Source organism: Schistocerca cancellata, chromosome 4, assembly GCF_023864275.1.
Source record: "Schistocerca cancellata isolate TAMUIC-IGC-003103 chromosome 4, iqSchCanc2.1, whole genome shotgun sequence".
Taxonomy (NCBI): domain Eukaryota; kingdom Metazoa; phylum Arthropoda; class Insecta; order Orthoptera; family Acrididae; genus Schistocerca; species Schistocerca cancellata.
Genome location: NC_064629.1, coordinates 184,891,089 through 184,909,624, shown reverse-complemented (window position 1 = coordinate 184,909,624; position 18,536 = coordinate 184,891,089).

The window sequence follows — 18,536 nt, the reverse complement described above, 5'->3', positions numbered from 1 at the left end:
AAAGCAGACCACAAAGCCTCAATGATACTGAAATCTACTGACTGTGGTACCAGGGGAGATGCGACAATAGGCTACATTTCTTTATTAAAAATACGGCACGGTTTGTTGTAATTTTCAGTGTTTATAACACTCAAACAGAATTTTCTGTCATCTCTTATTTTTGTATAATTAAAGCTTAAAAAGCAATAAATTTTGAGATTTGGTCACGTACTCGCAAACATTCTGTTATTGGCCGCAGTTCTGGTGACGTCACAGGCTAGGAGTAATGCGAAGCTATACGTTTATTACAGGAGTGTTAGCCGAAGCCACTAGCGTTTTTCCGTTCTTTTTCTGCATAAAGTTTAGTTGCATGATGATGGAAAACACACTTACAACTTTCATATAACAATAGAACCGAATTTGAGAAGGTTGATAGTGAAAACCTTCTGAAAGTTGGTAAGTTTATGGTCTCTTCGTCCTTTAAAAACAAGCCAGATTTTTATGTTCCGTACATAAGAAACGTGAAAACTACACTACATGGTGAATGGAACGGAAGTACTGTGACACAGAAATAAGTCGCAGAACTGTCTTAAAATTGAGGGAACCTGGAACTTTATTACTTGTTCGGATCATGCTGAAAAGATTTTCCAGGGCAACATGTGAAAGCCTGCACAATAGAACACATTGGACACTTTTCCACTCAGAAGATAATTCTGATTGTTAACTGCTGTTGTTGTTGCCTTAGCTGCTGCTGTTTTCCAGGTGCCTCTTTTCTCAGTTTTCAGAATTTCAGACAGCGTAACAACGCTCGTGTGAAACTGTAGAGCGTCATCGCGTTTGCTTTCACAGCTTTATGCATTGCAGTTTTTTCTGTTCCTCCACCTCATTAATTTAAACCACTGGAAAATTATGTCTATAAAACATCCACTTAACGCACCAGAATCTTAAAGTACCTGTCGTTCTACTGCATACTTAACTAATGCTGAAACACTATGATTGAAAAGTGCTTAGGCACGACCAACTTTCATTTTATAGTAGTACCCTGGAATTATTACAGTTCCTCGTAGACGCCTAACAATTTTCAGTTTTTCTCTTTGTCAAAATCATACAGCTCCCCAACAGGCTCAGAAGAGAGAACTTGAAGTGGCAAATTACTGTCTTCAACGAATTGTTTAGAACGAATAATGTGGTCGGAATTTGTTAAATGATCTCTCAGATTCTTCAGAACAAAAGCATGAAATACAGTTTATTGACTCCATCCGTGTGATTCATGTCAAATTGCCGCGCGGGATAGCCGCGCGGTCTTAGGCGCCTTGTCACGGTCCGTGCGGCTGCCCCGTCGGAGGTTCGAGTCCTCCCTCGGGTATGGGTGTGTGTGTTGTCCTCAGCGTAAATTAGTCTAAGTTTGATTAAGTAGTGTGTAGGTATAGGGAGCGATGGCCTCAGCAGTTTGGTTCCATAAGACCTTACCACAAATTTCCAAAATTCCCATCTCAAATTGATCGGGTGTAAAATGAAGTTAATAAATGGAAATATATATTATGAGCTTGCAAACATTACATGAGCAGTCCAGCACGCTACTTACTGCTCTACAAGCCCCAACGTGTTTAAATGTGATGTTCACGTCCATTAAAATTATCCTCATAGAAATAAACGCCTCATTTCGATCTCTACAAGCCATTTGAAATCACATTTTACGCATCTTCTCGTTCTTTGGAACACTCAAAAACAATTTTTAAGAAGTATTTATGGATATAGTTGTATGTTGTGGTGTTATACACCGCCGGCCGCTGTGGCCGAGCGGTTCTAGGCGCTTCAGTCCGGAACCGCGTGACCGCTACGGTCGCAGGTCCGAACCCTGCCTCGGGCATGGATGTGTGTGATGTCTTTAGGTTAGTTAGGTTTAAGTAGTTCTAAGTAATAGGGGACTGATGCCCTCAGATGTTAAGTCCCATATTGCTCAGAGCCATTTGAACTGTTTTATTATACACCATTTGTAACTCATTTCTCGAAACGTAAATTCGAAAAAAAGGTATCACTGTGAATGAGCTTTATGACAGTAGGAGCAGCGTGCTAGCCAGTGACGTCACAGTCACCATATCATTCAAATGAAGCGTGTAGCGGGATTTCAAATTATTTGAATTTCAATGAAACTTCCTGGCAGATTAAAACTTTGTGCGGGACCGAGACTCGAACTCGGGACCTTTGCCTTTCGCGGGCAAGTGTTCTACCAACTTTTTTTTTTATATCTCATTTTGTTCGTTTTCGTTCGTTGTATCTGCTCTAGGTGGACGTCGAAAGACACCAATTTCATTTCGTTGTTGATCCGTCAACTCAGTTTTTTTTTTTTATTACAGAGGGCAGCTGGCCCTCTGACCGAACACGCTGAGCTACCGTGCCGGCGCAACTGAGCTACCCAAGCACGAGTCACGCCCCGTCCGCACAGCTTTACTTCTGCTAGTACCTCGTCTCCTACCTTCCAAACTTTACAGAAGCTCTCCTGCGAACCTTGCAGAACTAGCACTCCTGAAAGTAAGGATATTGCGGAGACATGACTTAGCCACAGCCTGGGGGATGTTTCCAGAATGAGATTTTCATTCTGCAGCGGAGTGTGCGCTTATTTGAATTTCATTTCCGTTCCTGTTAAATACCTAATTTCCTGAGGAAAAAACATATCACGAGCATAAAATGAAATAATTAATCATTTAAAATGATTTCCACAAAAACAATTACCCTATTCATACTATTGCTCTATATACCAGTCCATAACGATTGGAGAACAGGGATCCCATCGGTTTGGAACGCAGCGACACCATTCGGGGGGGGACGGACCTTATCAGCAACAACCCTTGGCAGTTACACGACTTTGCCGAGTGACCATGGGCTTATGAAATACCACTATATCACTGCACGAGTAATGACTGAGGCCCCGCCATTTTTCACTCCTGGGACGTAAACTCGGCCAGAAATCGTAATTAGTGTGAAAGAAGACTCAATCGACCAAATGACATTCTTCCATTGCCCCATGGTCTAGATTTTATGGATTCGGCACCACGTTTTCCATTTACAGGCATTTGCATCACTGATGAGTCGTTTCGGAATTCCAGCTCGCTCTGTAATTCGCTGCGTATGGAGCTCCGTTCGTGTTGTTTTGGTGCTAACGTGGTTCGCGAGTGCGATACTTGGTTCTGCAATGACTTTTGCAGCTGTCTTTCTCTTATATTTCGTCACAATCCTCTTCAATAACTGTTCGAATTCACTTAGTTCCGACATAATGCGCTCACAACAACACAGAACACTGTTCTGGGCGCGACTGACCCTTGCAGCGTACTGAGTACATTACACAGGTGCTTTTCGTGGCCAAATATAACGGCGCAACCTGCAGGCTTGGCTAGTATCTGCATTTATATACAAGCATGCTTTTCTTTGGGTGTTTGCTTATTTTTGTCTAATCCTTATATTAGAGAGAGAGAGAGAGAGAGAGAGAGAGAGAGAAAGAGAGAGAGAGAGAGAGAGAGCGCCATCTCGGCGTTTGCTACTAATGCGGGTAGCAGGGGCTCTGTGGCGTGGACTGGGCGGTGTTTTAGGTTAGAGGGTCTCGGGAAGACACAAGAAGGGCTTCAGTCACAAAGGGTGGAGGCTGAACACAGGAAGCACATAGATACAGGCACCACTGGTATAACAGTTGTAAATTGTCGTAGCTGTGTTGGGAAAGTACCAGAACTCCAAGCACTAATAGAAAGCACTGATGCTCAAATCGTTATAGACACTGAAAGCTGGCTAAAGCCGGATATAAGCTCAGCCGAAATTTTTGCGAAGAACCTAACGGTGTTCCGAAAGGATAGGCTAAACACGGTTGGCGGTGCGTGTTTGTTGCTGTCAGAAGTAGTTTAACTTGTCGCGAAATTGAAGTGGATACTTACTGTGAGTTAGTATGGGTAGAGGTCATTGTTGGCAACCGGAATAAAATAATAATTGGATCCTTTTACCGACCTCTCAGTTCAGATGATACAGTTGCTGAAAGGTTCAAAGAAAACTGGAGTTTGATTCCAACACGAACCCGAGTCATACGATAATACTTGATGGTGACTTGAATTTACCCTCGATATGTTGGCGAAAATACATGTTTAATTCCGCAGGTACGCATAAAATATAATCCAAAATTGTGCTAAACGCATTCTCTCAAAATTATTTCGAGCGGTTAGTTCATGAGCCCACGCAAATAGTAAACAGTTGTGAAAATACACTTGACCTCTTAGCAACAAACAATCCTGAGTTAATAACCAGCATCAAAACCGATATGGGGATTAGTGAACACAGGGTTGTCGTAGCGAGATTGAATATTGTAATCCCCAAACCCTCAAAAAATAAGGGAAAAATATACCTACTCAAGAAAGTTGATAAAAATTCACTTCACGCCTTCCTCAGAGACAATTTCCACTCATTCCAAATTAATAATATAAGTGTAGACCAGATGTGTCTTAAATTCAAAGAAATAGTATCGGCAGCAATTGAGAGGTTTATATCAAATAAACTAACAAACGACGGAGCTGATCCTCCTTGGTACACAAAACGGGTTAGAACACTGCTGCAGAAACAACGAAACAAACATGCCAAATTTAAACAGACGCAAAATCCCCAAGATTGGCAATCCTTTACAGAAGCACGAAATTTAGCGTGGAGTTCAATGCGAGACGCCTATAACAGTCCCCACAACGAAACGCTGTCTCGAAACCTGGCAGAAAATCCAAAGAGATTCTGGTTGTATGTGAAGTATGTTAGCGGCAAGAAGTAGACAACGTCTTCTCTGCGCAATAACAATGAAGATACTATCGAGGACACTGCTGCCAAAGCAGACTTACTAAACACAGCTTTCCGAAAAGCCTTCACAGAAGAAGACGAAGTAAATATTCCAGAATTCGAACCGAAAACAGGTGCCAACATGAGTAACGTAAATATCCTCGGAGTAGTGAAGCAACTAAAATCACTTAATAAAAGCAAGTCTTCTGGTCCAGATTGTATACCAATTGGGTTCCTTTCGGAGTATGCTGATGCATTAGCTCCACACAACCGTTCGCTCGACGAAAGATCCGTACCCAAAGACTGGAAAGTTGCACAGGTCACACCAATATTCAAGGAAGGTAGCAGGAGTAATACACTAAATTAGAGGCCCATATCGTTAACGTCGATATGCAGCAGGAATTTAGAACATATATTGTGTTCAAACATTATGAATTACCTCGAAGGAAACGGTCTATTGACACACTGTCAACATGGGTTTAGAAAACATCGTTCCTGTGAAACACAACTAGCCCTTTATTCACATGAAGTGCTGAGTGCTATTGACAAGGGATTTCAGATCGATTCTGTATTCCTGGATTTCCGGAAGGCTTTTGACACTGTACCACACAAGGGGCTCGTAATGAAATTGCGTGCTTTTGGAATAACGTCTCAGTTATGTGACTGGATTTGCGATTTCCTGTCAGAGAGGTCACAGTTCGTAGTAATTGACGGAAAGTGATCGAGTAAAACAGAAGTGATTTCAGGCGTTCCCAAAGGTAGTGTTATAGGTCCCTTGCTGTTCCGTATCTATAAAAACTATTTGGGAGACAATCTGAGCAGCCGTCTTCGGTTGTTTGCAGATGATGCTGTCGTTTATCGACAAATAAAGTCATCAGAAGATCAAAACAAACTGCAAAACGATTTATAAAAAATATCTGAATGGTGTGAAAAGTGTCAGTTGACACTAAATAACGAAAAGTGTGAGGTCATCCACATGAGTGCTAAAAGGAACTCGTTGAACTTCGGTTACACGATAAATCAGTCTAATCTAAAAGCCGTAAATTCAACTAAATACCTAGGTATTACAATTATGAACAGCTTAAATTGGAACAAAACACATAGAAAATGTTGTGGGGAAGGCTAACCAAAGGCTGTATTTTACTGGCAGGACACTTAGAAAATGTAACAGACCTACTAAGGAGACTGCCTACACTACGCTTGTCCATCCTCTTTTAGAATACTGCTGCGCGATGTGGGATCCTTACCAGATAGGACTGACGGAGTACATCGAAAACGTTCAAAGAAAGGCAGCACGTTTTGTATTATCGCGAAATATGGGAGAGAGTGTCACAGAAACGATACACGATTTGGGCTGGACATCATTAAAAGAAAGGCATTTTTCGTTGCGACGGAATCTTCTCACGAAATTCCAATCACCAACTTTCTCCTCCGAATGCGAAAATATATAGTTGACACCGACCTAAATAGGGAGGAACGATCACCAAAATAAAATAAGGGACATCAGAGCTCGTACGGAAAGATATAGGTGTTCATTTTTTCCGCGCGCTATACGAGATTGGAATAGTAGAGAATTGTGAAGGTGGTTCGATTAACCCTAAGCCAGGCACTTAAATGTGATTTGCAGAGTATCCATGTAGATGCAGATGTAGATGTATAGAAAACAAATAGGATGATTGGTTCTTTCCTTATTGATGGGCGAATGTTAAATCTTGAGTGTAACTGCTATTTGTGTAAGTGACAGGATGAGTGTGTGTGGAGGATAGCTTACTGTTTGCGTTGTTGACGACGATGATAGAACAGGAACAAGGTAATAACCGTTATCGGCAAATAGCTAAACCCTCCGGAATAGCATCAAATGGTTACCATACGTCCATGTTTAGCCCAGACAGTCTTGGTTTTTTAGCGTTGTCCAGGGCTGCAAAAATATCCGGGGTTTGAGAATAATGTGACGGGAGTGGATTGTTTTTTTAAATCGTAGACCTGTATGTTCAACATACAGCTTTAAACGTTCTCTTAAACGAGCGTGCCTCTCTCAGCCGACTTTGGAACAAGCGCTGACGTCTATGGGGAGGCTTGCCTGTCGTTTCCTCCACAACTTTTCTCTTAGTCATTTGGCAACACAACAGAGAAAATGTGTTTGATTTGGTTTCGTGTGAGAAGAAATTAGTGTACAGGTTTTCATCGTTTTATCTCTACTCGTTTCTTGTCTCATCATTTGGCAATGTGTTTAATGTTAACCTGCAACAGTAATACAGATTTTTGAAATTTGTAGTGACAATAACAATAAGCGTGTTTATTACACACCGCGTACTGAAGAACGTTCTGTTGCACATAAAACGAAGAGTTATATTAAAGACCACGTGAAAAGAGTTAAACTTAGGATTGCTGTTAATGCTACCGCTTCGCCAAACGTAAGATTTTCTTAAAGCCAAGGGGGGAGTAGCAGTAATCTGGAGCGTGCTCCTAAAGAGGCTACATTCTTATACGACACTGTCAGACACGAAGATAATTTATGAGAACAGTCATTTCTAGTGAAGAATACAACTGAATAAATAAAGTTAACTAATTTCAAAAACATGTCCTGGGTTGTTTCCCAAAAAAATACCGTAATACGTCCTGGACTGGACTCGAAACAATGTTGTAAGCCTACCAAAGGGCCCACTGGGATTAAAGACTACATCCGATTGTCGGATTGTCATCCACAGTGTCACATGAAAAACTCCGCAAGGAACCCTACCATTTCAACTCATTTTGGGTTGTTGGTCTTTCCTTTGATTTCTTTCCAGTTTGCAGCAAACTTGTGATAACTCGTACTTGATTCATGCAATGAAGTGATGACATGCTGAAGATTCTGTGTGCCTAGTTTTAGCAAATGAAATGTCCGTCTAACAACCCTACCACAACAAAGGTCAAAAATTAATTATGATTGTGGTGTTGCTCACGTTGCTAAATACTGCATTTTCGGGCAACAACAAAGTTATATTATGTGGCAGGAGTCATTAGAGCACAGTTAATAAAGTCATTTCATGAAATAATGGATAAACTAGGCACTCATCTTTCCGTGTTTCCCACGCTGGTCTCGTTGTGAACTCATGGCTCAATCGTCGAAAAATCTAGGTAGTGATGATTCCAAGCTCGGATTCAAATAGACCTCGGTGTTATTCTGCGATATTCATAAGTTTTATAGATGTGTTTCATAAACCATTCTTGAAGATTAAGCCTTTGAAAGTTAGCACAATGGTGATGTAAAAATGTAATCAGCACTCCGAATTTAAGTTACACTTCTTTTTTATTACTTTTGTTTCAGTATCACGTAACACACAAAACATCACATTATAAAACATACTTGAAAATACCTTCCTCACTGTTAAAGTTCACATATTATAAACTGAGTACAATTTGCGACCGGCCGGAGTGGCCGTGCGGTTCTAGGCGCTACAGTCTGGAGCCGAGCGACCGCTACGGTCGCAGGTTCGAATCCTGCCTCGGGCATGGATATGTGTGGTGTCCTTAGGTTAGTTAGGTTTAATTAGTTCTAAGTTCTAGGCGACTGATGACCTCAGAAGTTAAGTCCCATAGTGCTCAGAGCCATTTGAACCATTTGAACTACAATTTGCGTCTTTGCAACAAGACGACCAAGACTTGACTTTCTAAAAACCGCTTACGCACCCAAAAATCAGAGTTACAAGTACGACAAAGATCATAGTGACAAAAGAAAGAATACACATAAGAATAAAATCATTGCAACATAAACATATCGATGTATCAAACTACCTCTACATTAATGAAATCAAATCTGAATGTTGTCTCAGAAATATGTTAACTACTTTACAGAAACACAGTAGAATACTGCTGGTATCGAGAGGTTGAGGTGAGGTGCCATAATGGTTACGTAATTCAAGTACCATTACACCGTCAGTGCTGAAGTACGTGGCCCTCAAACTTCTCTCTTCCTTCCTAGTAGAATTTTTTCAAATGTTTCGCAGGCCATGTGTCACTAGCTTCCTTATATTGCCTCGCATTACGCAAGCTTCCTTCCTCCTTCCGTCTCGATTTACCAACGTTTTCTTATGACGCGGCGCTGCGCTACATTACGACAGGAATATCGTGGAAGGGATTATGTACTTCAGCATCGTCAGCGGCCAGGATATGAGAATATTGCAGACCAATGAGCAGGCTGTGTGGGAAAGAATGTAGTGCAGTAGTTGTGACGCAATGGAAGGTGTTTTGGTGGGCAATACATTTTTTACTTTACTCTTCCACTTGACGCGATTTGAATGTTTTTTCCATGATTAATAGCTGTTCTATAGCGTTCTGTATTCATTCAGTATTATATAAAGACAGACTGACGAAGAGGCTTTGGGTGTGTCATGTACGTTACTAAAGCACACCGTGTAACTCGTGTTTTCCGTCTGTAGCTGATCACAAAAATCACAAATCTGTCTTCATGTATGGTTGTTCAGGGTATAATTCCCCATGGCTCTGAGGGGTGATCTATAAACAGGGAATGCAGACTAGACGTTAGATAGTACCAAAGCTCAACCAAATGCCAGTGTCAGGCCAACTGGGTAACATCAGTGTATCGGAATAGTTAGGACATTGACATGCTCACAAAAAAATGACTGTAACATTAGGCGCCACGGCATTATCATTTGGTACATGTAGCCAATAAAACATCATATGTTGTGGGAAAGCTACACTACTGGCGATTAAAACTGCTACACCACGAAGATGACGTGCTACAGACGCGAAATCTAACCGACAGGAAGAAGATGCTGTGATATGCCAATGGTTAGCTTTTCAGAGCATTCACACAAGGTTAGCGCCGGTGGCGACACCTACAACGTGCTGACACGAGGAAAGTTTCCAACCGATTTCTCATACACAAACAGCAGTTGACCGGCGTTGCCTGGTGAAACGTTGTTGTGATGCATCGTGTAATGAGGAGAATGCGTACCATCACGTTTCCGACTTTGATAAAGGTCGGATTGTAGCCTCTCGCGATTGCGGTTTATCGTATCGCGACATTGCTGCTCGCATTGTTCGAAATCCGATGACTGTTAGCAGAATATGGAATCGATGGGTTCAGGAGGGTAATACGGAACGCCGTGCTGGATCCCAACGGCCTCGTATCACTAGCAATCGAGATGACAGGCATCTTATCCGCATGGCTGTAACGGATCGTGCAGCCACGTCTCGATCCCTGAATCGACAGATGGGGACGTTTGCAAGACAACAACCATCTGTACGAACAGTTCGACAACGTTTGCAGCAGCATGGACTATCAGCTCGGAGACCGTGGCTGCGGTTACCCTTGACGCTGCATCACAGACAGGAGCGCCTGCGATGGTATACTCAACGGCGAACCTGGGTGCACGAATGGCAAAACGTCATTTTTTTCGGATGAATCCAGGTTCTGTTTGCAGCATCATGATGGTCGCATCCGTGTTTGGCGACATCGCGATGAACGCCATACTGGCGTATCACCCGGCGTAATGGTATGGGGTGCCATTGGTTACACGTCTCGGTCACCTCTTGTTTGCATTGACGGCACTTTGAACAGTGGACGTTACATTTCAGATGTATTACAACCCGTGGCTCTACCCTTCATTCGATCCCTTAGAAACCTCACATTTCAGCAGGGTAAGGCACGACCGCATGTTGCAGGTCCTGTACGGGCCTTTCTGGATACAGAAAATGTTCGACTGCTGCCCTGGCCAGCACATTCTCCAGATCTCTCACCAATTGAAAACGTCTGGTCAATGGTGGCCGAGCAACTGGCTAGTCACAATACGCCAGTCACTACTCTTGATGTATTGTGGTAGCACGAAGCCGCATGGGCAGCTGTACCTGTACACGCCATCCAAGCTGTGTTTGACTCAATGCCCAGGCGTATCAAAGCCGTTAATTACGGCTAGAGGTGGTTGTTCTGGGTACTGATTTCTCAGGATCTATGCACCCAAATTGCATGTAAATGTAATGACACGTCAGTTCTAGTATAATATATTTGTCCAATGAATACGCGTTAATCATCTGCATTTCTTATTGGTGTAGCAATTTTAATGGCCAGTAGTGTAGGTACAAAACAAATCTCCTACTATGATACCGTGATACCGTTACCCCGTGCAGCGCCTTTACCTGGACACTTTTAAGAAAACTGTTTGATTGCTTCTCAGAGAATGTTGTACACGTTCACGAAACTTCAGGTTGCAATGAGTCAATGGAAAGGATCTGTCATTAACTATAACTGGAAATACGTGTTATTCGCCAACGAAACCTAGTAAATAAAAAAAACGTTGTTAATCTTGTTTTTCTCTACAGTACAGGATGAGACAGTTAAGACACGCCACTTCAGATACATCCAGACTGAATTAACAAATCGCGGTGTGGGTTTCGCCAAGTTATAGCGGACAATATGGCGAATTTCCTGCAGTTTGGTAGAAACTTTTTTTCGGATGACACTATACACTTTTTGTGTGCCATATGAAAGAAGCTTCTAAGAGAACTTCATGTATGGGATTTGATGAAATAGTATCAAGATAGCACCACTAACCATTGTCCCGGCGACAGGAGAAAACGTTCCTCAAACGCCTGCCCTATTACACCAACTCAGGTACGTTTCGTGTTTTTTATTATAACGGCTATCATACCAAGTGCTCAAAATGTTGACCATGAGCATTGCTACAACCTACAAAGCGATTCTGGAGCAACAATACTACAGCATGAGTTTCATCTGGTCTTAATGGCAGCACAGGACAATGTTATAAGGCATGCCATGCCTTCAGAAGTCGTCGATGTTTCCTAATAGGCCCCTTGTTTTAATTTTCGCTGCAGATAGAAGTGTAGAAGCTTTATGTTTGGTGAGTTTGCAGACCATTTTGCTTTACCTGAACGACTGTTCCGATGCTCTCCAGATGGTCTCTTAAGAGGGTCTATCAAGAGAAGTGCGGCAGTGGGGGGACGTCCGTCATATTAGTGCCACACTAATTGTCTTATGTCCAGCAGGATGTCTACCAGTAATTGTATCAGCAGCGTGTCGTTAGCACTTGAAGTATTTGACTGTGTTTAGTTTCCCATCAATAAAGTAGTGACCTATGATGCAGGTCTTGAAAAACACGCACCACATGTTGACACAACAAGAGCGTTGTTTTTATCCATTTTTTGAGCCAGCGTGGATTTTAAGGAGACAATTAGTGCATTTGCGACGGTTGACTTACCCATGGTTTGTAAACGATGCTTCTTCCTTAAACAAAATTTTCCATAGATACGCTGCATCATTTTGCACTTCTCGCAGATAACATTTGGAGAACTGTAACTAGTTTGGAATTCATTGCCATGAAGGTGTAGATGCAGCGAAATGTGAAGAAGATGAAATGCGATGGAATGTAGTGTTCTCAGAACACTAGTTTTGTTGTCCTTCTCGTACTTCCAAGACGTCTCTTACAAGGGAACCTCCCCATCGCACCCCCCTCAGATTTAGTTTTATGTTGGCACAGTGGATAGGTCTTGAAAAACTGAACACAGATCAATCGAGAAAACAGAAAGAAGTTGTGTGGAACTAAGATAAAAATAATACACTCCTGGAAATTGAAATAAGAACACCGTGAATTCATTGTCCCAGGAAGGGGAAACTTTATTGACACATTCCTGGGGTCAGATACATCACATGATCACACTGACAGAACCACAGGCACATAGACACAGGCAACAGAGCATGCACAATGTCGGCACTAGTACAGTATATATCCACCTTTCCAGCAATGCAGGCTGCTATTCTCCCATGGAGACGATCGTAGAGATGCTGGATGTAGTCCTGTGGAACGGCTTGCCATGCCATTTCCACCTGGCGCCTCAGTTGGACCAGCGTTCGTGCTGGACGTGCAGACCGCGTAAGACGACGCTTCATCCAGTCCCAAACATGCTCAATGGGGTACAGATCCGGAGATCTTGCTGGCCAGGGTAGTTGACTTACACCTTCTAGAGCACGTTGGGTGGCACGGGATACATGTGGACGTGCATTGTCCTGTTGGAACAGCAAGTTCCCTTGCCGGTCTAGGAATGGTAGAACGATGGGTTCGATGACGGTTTGGATGTACCGTGCACTATTCAGTGTCCCCTCGACGATCACCAGTGGTGTACGGCCAGTGTAGGAGATCGCTCCCCACACCATGATGCCGGGTGTTGGCCCTGTGTGCCTCGGTCGTATGCAGTCCTGATTGTGGCGCTCACCTGCACGGCGCCAAACACGCATACGACCATCATTGGCACCAAGGCAGAAGCGACTCTCATCGCTGAAGACGACACGTCTCCATTCGTCCCTCCATTCACGCCTGTCGCGACACCACTGGAGGCGGGCTGCACGATGTTGGGGCGTGAGCGGAAGACGGCCTAACGGTGTGCGGGACTGTAGCCCAGCTTCATGGAGACGGTTGCGAATGGTCCTCACCGATACCCCAGGAGCAACAGTGTCCCTAATTTGCTGGGAAGTGTCGGTGTGGTCCCTTACGGCACTGCGTAGGATCCTACGGTCTTGGCGTGCATCCGTGCGTCGCTGCGGTCTGGTCCCAGGTCGACGGGCACGTGCACCTTCCGCCGACCACTGGCGACAACATCGATGTACTGTGGAGACCTCACGCCCCACGTGTTGAGCAATTCGGCGGTACGTCCACCTGGCCTCCCGCATGCCCGCTATACACCCTCGCTCAAAGTCCGTCAACTGCACATACGGTTCACGTCCATGTTGTCGCGGCATGCTACCAGTGTTAAAGACTGCGATGGAGCTCCGTATGCCACGGCAAACTGGCTGACACTGACGGCAGCGGTGCACAAATGCTGCGCAGCTAGCGCCATTCGACGGCCAACACCGCGGTTCCTGGTGTGTCCGCTGTGCCGTGCGTGTGATCATTGCTTGTACAGCCCTCTTGCAGTGTCCGGAGCAAGTATGGTGGGTCTGACACACCGGTGTCAATGTGTTCTTTTTTCCATTTCCAGGAGTGTATACAAAATGAGTAGTCCATGGCAAGATAGGCAACATAAAGGATAATGTGAGCTTAGGAGCGCAGTGGTCCCGTGGTTAGCGTGAGCAGCTGGGGAACGAGAGGGCTTTGGTTCAAGTCTTCCCTCAATTGAAAAGTTTAATTTTTTATTTTCAGACAATTATTATCTGACAAACTCTTATGTTTTCATCACTTTTTTGGGAGTGATTATCACATCCACAAGAAAACCTAAATAGGTAGAAGAATCTTTTTACCCATTCGCCAAGTGTACAAGTTTGGTGGGTCGACAACATGTTCCTGTCATGTGACGCACATGCCGTCACCAGTGTCGTATAGAATATATCAGACGTGTTTACCTGTTTTATCGGTTGACCTATGACCTTGCGATCAAATGTTTTCGGTTCTCATTGGAGAGGCACGCCCTTTCGTCTACTAATCGCACGGTTTTGCGGTGCGGTCGCAAAACACAGACACTAAACTTATTACAGTGAACAGAGACGTGAATGAACGAACGGACAGATAACTTTGCGGAAATAAAAAAAAAGTAAGCTTTTCATTCGAGGGAAGACTTGAACTAAGGACCTCTCGTTCCGCAGCTGCTCTCGCTAAACACGGGACCACGGCGCTCCTGAGCTCACATTATGCTTGATGTTGCCTATGTTGCACATGGACTACTCACTTTGTATATTTTGCTTATTTTTTTCATAGTTTCTGTTTTCTCGATTGATCTGTGTTCAATTTTTCAAGGCCTATCCACTGTGCCAACTTATAATTAAATCTGAAGGGGGTGCGATGGGGAGGTTCCCTTGTTAGTGACATTTGCATTGTGTGTTTCTGCTGCTACAATGTTAGTTTCGTTTCTTCCATCATTTTATCTTCTTTTCCCTTGGCTTATTTTATTTTCCGCACTTCCAGTTCCCAAAACATTTTTTAATGTTTGCAAAGACAGATCGTGAGTACTTGGCACGATCTGGATACCGTTCAGCGTACGACGTCTTCGCTGCCGTAATAGTTTGGTGACATTCACCATAAACAATATTCACTTTATAGACGGTCAAATACATTGTGAATGTCTCAACTGCTTTACTAGCGAGCTATCTGATAGCTTCAACAGCGGAACACAGACTGAAGGGCTTTAAGCGCACAGGTAAACACAGTAACCATATCTCAGTTACGTGTTTCCTTACTTTTGGTATAATAGGGTAGATAATTGTGGAACCTCTTCTCCTATGTGGCGTGACAGTGGTTTGCTGTGCTGTTATCTTGTTAGAACACACATCAAAAAAGTTTTGTATCACCTCGGTTCCGAGAGTTCCGGAACCTATACCGAAAATTGGAATAGAGATCAATACAAACATCATTTACGCCCTTTTTATAGCTCATAAAAACCACACATTGTATGTTGTACCACCATACAGCCAGACCTTCAGAGGTGGTTGTCCAGATTGCTGTACATACCGGTACCTCTAATACCCAGTAGCACGTCCTCTTGCATTGATGCATGCCTCTATTCGTCGTGGCATACTATCCACAAGTTCATCAAGGCACTGTTGGTCCAGAATGTCCCATTCCTCAACGGCGATTCGGCGTAGATCTCTCAGACTGGTTCGTGGATCACGTCGTCCATAAACAGCCCTTTTCAATCTATCCCAGTCATGTGCGATAGGGTTCGATAGGGTTCCAGACTGAAGCGCGTAGAAGCCGGCCGGGGTAGCCGAGCGGTTCTAGGCGCTACAGTCTGGTGCGAATCCTGCCTTGGGCATGGATGTGTGTGATGTCCTTAGGTTAGTTAGGTTTAATTAGTTCTAACTTCTAGGGGACTGATGACCTCAGATGTTAAGTCCAGTAGTGCTCAGAGCCATTTGAACCATTTTTGAAGCGCCTGGAACCGCTCGGCCACACCGGCCGGCAAAGTATTATTCAACAAGGTGGTGTTACTGTCAGAATTCCTCCGAGACATAATCCGTAGGTAACGGTCATCCACTGCAGTAGTAGCTCTTGGGCGAGGCATGTCATCGTCAGTTCCTGTCTCTCTGTATATCCTCCATGTCCGAACAACATCGCTTTTGTTCGCTCCGAGACGCCTGGACACTTCCCTTGTTGAGAGCCCTTCGTGGCACAAAGTAACAATGCGGACGCGATCGAACCGCGATATCGACCGTCGAGGCATAGTTGAACTGGTGGAATGGCTGGAACTGATCGGCTTCGGCCCCTCTCCGTCCAATGGGCGCTACTCATGCATGGATGTTTACATCTTTGGGGGAGTTGAGTGACATCTCTGAACAGTCAAAGGGACTGTGTCTGTGATACGATACCCACAGTCAACGTCTGTCTTCAGGAGTTCTGGGAACTGGGGTGATGCAAAAAATTTTTTGATGTGTGTATTTTATAAACTCTAAATCATATTATGCCGTTGAACTTCTTTTAGCAGCCTTTTTCAAATGCCATAGAAAAAAGTATATAGTTCCTTTAGGAAAAAAACCATAGTCGGTATCGTAATTCAGCGACCATAAACAGACACAGAACGTAGACAAAGAAATGTTCTCTCCGAGACATCTGCAGCTACAGACATCGAGTGGTGTCCTCAGAATGATTTCGTAGTGTCATCTAGGCAGCTTTTCAGTGCAATTATTATTGTACGATCAGAGCTTTACGTATGTTTTATACATACATATTGTTAAAGGAGAAGAGAAACAAATCTCTACGGCCAGGCGAGGCGTCAAGAGTAAAGTTTTGAGTAACTAATCTGACACACAACCAAGCAAAATACAGGGCGTCAGTTGCACTGCTGGTTTATGTTTGTTCCATGGCGTTGCACAAATTGCCACTTGGGGTCAAGGTCACAATCTACGCACTCTTAGCGACCTACTGCGCTCGATGTATTACTCCACAGATTTACTAGCAGATTACTATTGACGGATTCCGATTAATCTTCAGCATTACTACACTGTTAACTAAGTCTAAACAATGGTCGCCAGCCTTTCTTTGACTCGATTCAAATTCTCAGTGCTCCTATACCACGAATAAGTGGCCTGTAGCGATCCAAATACTTTCAGCAAGACTCGTATAAGATCTGACCATTAGGGTGGAAAACGTCTACCTGTGCACCTGCTGGCGCATTTGACTGCTGTGTGGCAACAGCGGCCCGAGGCAGCACTGTCGTGTCGCGCTACACATGAAAGCAGCTAATGAGGTTTCGGCTGCTTCCGCGGTGTGACAGCTTACGCAGCGACTGCGGCTCTTGCCTGTGTGGTGTCGCTTGCCGGTGAACGCGCCGGCGTGAACCGCAACGTCAGCCTGCATTCTGTCTTGTCAGGCCTTTTAAGGCCTGAATGCCTCAGGCCGCAGCGGATGGCAGGGGCATTGAGCCACAAGGAACGCTGCACAGGACAAAACGTCTGGCCGTAGCGACTCGTGCTGCGGCTGCGTAAGCTGTGTGACGCGACCTTCTGTGTGTAGCGACTCTGCTGCCACGAAATAGTCAAATGCGCCAACAGGTGCAAACAGCCACTCCACCTTGTTGCGAATCTGTATTGTATAACAACTCGACGACTGCCTTTGCGGCACGCCTGTTGCTGCAGCGTCAAAGCCGCACTCTGTGTGACCGGCACGACTCAAAAATGAGCATTTCAATGATGCGACGTGGCTGTTGCGACTCGAGGTCACAGGCCGTGCCTCCAGGACTCGTTCTGTCCGCCCAAGTTTTAATCCGCGGGTGGATTCGAGCCTCGGCGCTGCGTCTCCTCGAATCCCGGAAGCGGCGTGCTAACACGAATAGCTACACGAACGCATCTGGTTTCTGGCCACTCCCACCGACGTGCTAAAGACAAAAGAGTAAGGAAAAGGACACAAGAAAACAACACTTGAAGTTTCCACGGGGACAAATGGAATTTCTTTCTTTCAGTGAGACTGCCTCCTATCTTGGCTCCTCACTTTGCTTTGCGGCCTCTTTCTACCGAGCATCTGCATGTTCTCTCGCGTAGCATGCCAGCGGATTAAGCATAATTCTATGCCCGCACACGGAAACGGACTTGCAAACCACTTTCAAAACTTAACGTGTTGGCAAAAAATTTGATTGATCACCAAGTATCACCAACTACCGATTTGATATAAGGGACACTCTTTAAACATAACCGCGCCCCTACTCGCGAAGGCTGCTGGCCGGCGAACTTTCAGCCGCTCAAGAAATTTGTTCAACATTCATGCTTTTCAGGAAAATGGAGGCCATTTCCTGCTTTCGTTATTAGCAGGCCTCAGCATATTGCTGGTCCTGGCGAGGACTTTTCATGACTATTTCGAGTGGGTGTTGGAAACCGCCTACCATCGTGGTAAACTCACTAGCGCTCTAGTCAGCTTCGTTGTCCCAATCCCAAACCAACTAAACTACTAAAACGATCACCTGGTACCACTTGCTGGGTGCCTGTCTAACGGCTTCCAGGACCAGCAAATATTTCATTTCCAGTATTTCGTATAATTTTTGATCGAAATTGAAAAATTAAAACGCTGTCGTAATCTGATCATTAAGGGGTATAATCTTACAATTAAGGTTCAACACGATAAGTTAAGTATCAGAGTTATAAACTGTGTACACGACCGGAGACAGAATAACTCACGGCACCAAAGTACCCAGATAATACTCATCCAGTATTTGAGGACGGGAGCACTCAGCGACTTCCGATATGCGTTAAATATAATTTTAAGCCTTTCAGATACTTTTTCTATCTGACACCCGCGTAAAATGATGAAAGGGAAGTTTTC